Genomic DNA, 6036 nt, shown 5'->3' on the forward strand with positions numbered 1-6036 from the left:
TATCAACTAGTTAAAGACCAGCGGTTTTGCGGGTTTTATGAAATGATGATATTATAAGACAATCTTTAATCATGATAACACAAATAAACAATATAATATTTCGAAAGTTCAAATGTAAAAAAATGATGTTCAAATCAAAGTAACAGACCTAATAACAACTCAATAATCAAATACACGATTTCATATAGTTGTTATATACTTATATATCACACAAAATATATAGTTACAAAGTATTTGGTTTAGAAAGTTAATTTTTTAGTTGTATTTCCTTATTAAGTTGTGTCACTTTGTATTCCAATTTAGATAATCATGTCTACAAATTAACATACATATCAGTATGTTTAATACCGACGAATTCTTAGAATTAAGAAATTAAAATCCTAATAACGATGTATTTAAATCGAGTGGTGTAATAAAAACATTTCACAAGTAGGTTTAAAATAATTTATTTAAGAATATTTTAAGTAGCACTTCATTATCACAAATAGTCCATGGTGACATTTCATGTGTGTTTTATAATTCCAGTGCAAATCAAGTTATATTTCAAACCCATCTGGGTTATAAACAGTTTTATAAACGTAAATAAGAAGCAACGTCTTTGTTCTGATTTACCCACAAAAACACGAACATATTCTTTAAGTCTTTGTTGCTATAGTGATTAATTATCACACCCACTACTGGTAAATATCCAAATCGTCATTCATTATCTCAGGAATACAAAGCAAAATATGAAGTATTTTTTAGAATATAAATGAAATACAACTTATAATAATAGTAGAAGTAGTATTAGTATTGGTAAAGCTATTAAATCGTATATTTTTAAAACTAAATTTATACCCTAAACCTTAAGTCCTAAAATCGAAACCTTAAAATCCAAACCCTAATCTAAACCCTAAACCCTAAATCTAAAATCAAAACCCTAAACCTAATCCCTAAAATCTAAACCCTATACCCTAAACATAAACTCTAAACCTTAAATCTACACTCTAACCCTAAGCCCTAGAATCTAAACCGTAAAATATAAACCTTAAATCTAAACCCTAAACCCTAAAATCTAAACCCTGAACACTAAATCTAAACCCTAAACCATAAACTCTAATCCCTAACATAACCTTTAAAAACTCTAAACCCTAACCCTAATCCATAAAATATAAATCATAAGCCCTAAACCTAAACCCTAAATTCAAATCTAAACCAAAAACCCTACACCCTAGAATCTAAACCCTAACCTAAACTCTAAACCTAAACTCTAAAGCCTAAAATCTAAACCCAAAACTCTAAATCTAAACCCAAAACCCTAAACCTAAACTCTAAACCCTACACCATAAACCCTAACCTAACCTAACCCCTAAAAACTCTAAACACTAACCCTAAACCCTAAAATATAAACCCTAAACCCTAAATCTAAACCCAAAACCCTAAACCTAAACTCTAAGCCCTAAAATGTGATGACCCGGAAATTTTCGACCAAATTTAAACTTAATCTTATATGATTTCGATACGATAAGCAAAGTCTGTTAAACTGAATCTCAAAATTCTTGAACTATTCAATTACCTTTCGTTTATTCACGATGATGCACGAATAATTATATGTAAATAGATACATATACTATAACTTGAAAACGTAACTAAGTGTTGGGTATATGATACTGTGCATTAATCTTATTTGATTGATTACCTGATTGATATATTTAACTACGAAGTTAAAAGATTATGCCAAACGATTCAAGTAAAAGACATTTACTGAGTCTCTTAAGGATTATGATATCATTACGGGTCTCTGTTGAGAGGTCCACGTTGATTTGAGAAATCATTCATTTTTAACGGTATTCGGAACAAATGATAAAGTGTTTGTTTAAATAACGTAACTTGGATACATACAATAATAAGGAATATTAACTGTTGGAATTAGATATATGAATAACCTGTGTTATGTATTTTAAAAACGTGTTTATTAAATATTGAATATATATATTTAAATATAATATTAACTTGGTCATAAAACAATCTGTTATTATATATATAATAACAAATAACGAGACGATGATTTATAGAAGTAAATGACCAAAATACTCGAAAGTTTAAGATATACTTTGAGTGGTATAGTTTAGGAATAATTTAAGACTATATTTTGACAAAGGTACGAGTCGCGAAACGTAATGTACAAGTTTTCTCAACGTACGAAGGGACACTCGAAAAACCGGAACCGGGACGTAAGTCGAGTGATGACGTACGACTTATCGGAACAAAAATTACAAGTCAACTATGCATGTGAATTTAATATAATATATAATTAATTATTTAAATTAAATATATTATATATATTATATTAAATTATGTCGACAAACAAAATTACAAAAAATATGTGAGCTGGATCTGACGGCCATGCGATCGCATGGAAAATAGGCATAAAACCCATGCGATCGCATGGGCATCAGAATCAGGCCACACCTATAAAAGCTCGAGCATTTTGATCTCTGTCTTACACACATACATATCATACTCCATATTTATATTATTATTATTATTATTATTATTATTATTATTATTATTATTATTATTATTATTATTATTATTATTATTATTATTATTATTATTATTATTATTATTATTATTATTAAGATTAATACTATTATTAATCTTATTATTATTAATATTATTAATTAGTATTATACATAAAATACTACAACGAGGTTATGAGTGTGTCACTTTCAAAATGGTTTTAAGAGCAGGATAGAGCTAAGGAAATTATGGGTTATTACTAAGGAGGTTATGGGTATTGTTCGAGGGTTATGCTCGTAAAGTCAAACCTAGTAATTATCATCTCCGTTACATCTACGTACTGTCCTACAATATTAAGTCTCAATATTGATACGTAAGCACTCATATTTTATCTTTTATATATTAATAGTGTATCCATGTCTAGTGCTCGAATATATATTTATACATGCTTGTATGCTAAATTTCGTCGTTAAACAGTTTATAATGAATCACGAATTAAATACATATATTACTGGTAAAAGGTATATGATATACATGTTTTTGGAAAGCTGGCGAAAAATCAATAATTTTTCATTTAGATATCGAATAGTTTCGATGAACGGATTAAAAGATATGATCAACTGAATTATGATTAACGTTAATTGAAATTGCTTTTGAATTTACAATTAAGATTTAAACAACTTGTTTACGAGATTGATAAATTGGATTTTTGAACATTACCAACCGAGTAAATGAATCCTTATATAAGGTACGTCTCGTTTTGTTAAACAACTGTCAAAATTGACTTTTTGAAACTACTTTGGATAACTTTTGTATGTCGATATCGAGCATTAGGATTGTGATACACTATGACCTGACCTAGCTTGATAGACATTTATTGACCAACATATGTTCTCTAGGTTGAGATCTACGGTTATTTGGTAATTCGAGTTTCGGTCACATTTTGGTGAACGACTTTATATGCTGCTAAGGTGAGTTTCATTTGCTCCCTTTTTAATTGCTTTTGCAATTTACATTTTTGGGGCTGAGAATACATGTAAATGTTTTATTAACTATTTTACAATAATTATATGTTTGAGTTTCATTTGATTCCCTTTTACTCTTTACATTTTTGGGGCTGAGAATACATGCACTTTATTTTAAACGCAATGGATACAAGTACACACTAAATTCTACACCGAGTTTGAACCGAAAATCCCTTAGCTTTGGTAACTAGTAACTGCCGGTTATAAGAACTGGTGGGCGCGAGTAGTTATATATGGATCCATAGGGCTTGACATCCCCGTCTGTTCTAGGTATAGAAAACTCTAACCTGAACTATAAAACAGACGTATGCTATTTGAGGTTAGTACACGTTAGATAGCGTGTATTGTACATGTTGGTTGCATGTTAAACAAGGGTACTTATTAAAACGTTAAAGTTTAGTTACCAGGGTGCTCCGTGATGTAGAATCTATTGATAAATGTTTCTGGATGAAACAACTGAAATCTTGTTATCCACTTTTATATGCAGATTATGCGAAACACTAAAACTATGAACTCACCAACCTTTGTGTTGACACTTGTTAGCATGTTTATTCTCAGGTTCCCTAGGAGTCTTCCGCTGTTTGATTATATGTTAGACAAGCTATGTGCATGGAGTCTTACATGGCATATTTTTCAAGGAAACGTTGCATTCACCAAATCATCACCATGTATCTTATTTTGACTGCATTGTCAACGGAAGTACTATTGTAAACTATTATTTACGGTGATTGTCTATATGTAGAAATCATCAGATGTCGAAAACCTTTGATTTAAATATTCATTTATGGTATGCCTTTTCAAAAGAATGCAATGTTTACAAAACGTATCATATAGAGGTCAAATACCTCGCAATGAAATCGATGAATGACGTGTTCGTCCATATGGATTTGGAGCGATCGTCACAGTTGGTATCTGATGTGGTAGCGTGGGGGTACGAAATAGTTTATATTTTACTAGGAAATACTATTAAATACGATACAATTTTACACAAGATATTTATTTATTTATAGAATGGATATACTTAAACCTTGCTACAACACTTATAGGCAGTGTACCTAATCGTACAGTAGTGTAGTTTTTAGTAAGTCCGGTTCGTTCCACAGGGAAATCTTTAAACAAAGCTTAACGCTATATTAGTTTACTTTTATAAAAATACAAATATATATATAAGTAATATTATTATTATAAAGGGGGGTTTTTACCGTTTAATGACCGGTTTGTCGATTTTAAAACTTTTGTCGCAGTTAAAACCTAATGTAAAATATTAAATAAATAAAAGACTTAATTTAAAGCGTAAAGTAAATAATGATAATGAAATTGCGAATAATAAAAGTGCGATATAATAAAATTGCGATAATTAAAAAGTACGATAATTAAAAGTGCGATTAAATAACAATAAATAAAAGTGCGATAATTAGAAGTGCAATTAAATATAAAATAAAGGAAATTAAATATGAAATAAAAGAATTATGCTTATTTAAACTTCCGTAATCATGATGTTTGACGTGTTGATTTTAGTTTTATGCCCATGGGTTAATTGTCCTTTGTCCTGGATTATTTAATATGTCCGTCTGGTTTTTGTCCATAACAGTCCATCAGTCATAAATATAAAATGCGAGTGCCCTCGTCAAATTATCCTTATACCCGAAGTTAAATATTCCAACTAATTGGGGATTCGAATTGTAACAAGGTTTTAATACTTTGTTTAATGAATACACCAGGTTATCGACTGCGTGTAAACCAAGGTTTTACTACTTTGTTAACAATTACACCAATTACCCTTGAATGTAATTTCACCCCTGTTTTAATTATTCTAGTGGCTATTAATCCATTCCCGTGTCCGGTTAAATGAACGATTATTCGTACATATAAATACCCCGCCCATCGTGTCCGATTGAATGTATATGGTAATTTATAGGGACGCCCAATTGTAAATCTTTATATTAACATTAACAAACTATCATTTAGTTAAACAAATATAAAGTCCATTAATAGCCCATAGTCTAATTTCCACAAGTGTCGTTCTTTTGTCCAAACCCCAATTATGGTACAAAGCCCAATTACCCAATTTTAGTAATTAGCCCAACATCATGATTACTTCGTTTTAAATAAGCATAATAATAACTTAGCTACGAGACATTAATATAAAAAGGTTGAACATAACTTACAATGATTAAAAATAGCGTAGCGTTACACGGACAGAATTTCGACTTACACCCTTACAATATTCGCTAACATACCCTTATTATTAGAATTATAATTAAAATTAAAATATAAATTATAAATATAAATATAAATTTTACGTATGAATGAGGAAGAAAAAGATGATGAATTGCGATCAGAATTCGGTTGCTTTTATAGGAAAAGTCGACTTTTGGGGCTCCGCGACTCGCAGCATTTTTGCCTTCAAACTCCTCGAGTCGCGGAGAATGAATTTACAGCTCAGTCCCTTGGAGTCTTTCTCTGCCGACGGTTTTTATTTATAAATATAATATATATATAATTAATA

Source organism: Rutidosis leptorrhynchoides, chromosome 4 (assembly GCF_046630445.1).
Source record: "Rutidosis leptorrhynchoides isolate AG116_Rl617_1_P2 chromosome 4, CSIRO_AGI_Rlap_v1, whole genome shotgun sequence".
Lineage (NCBI taxonomy): Eukaryota > Viridiplantae > Streptophyta > Magnoliopsida > Asterales > Asteraceae > Rutidosis > Rutidosis leptorrhynchoides.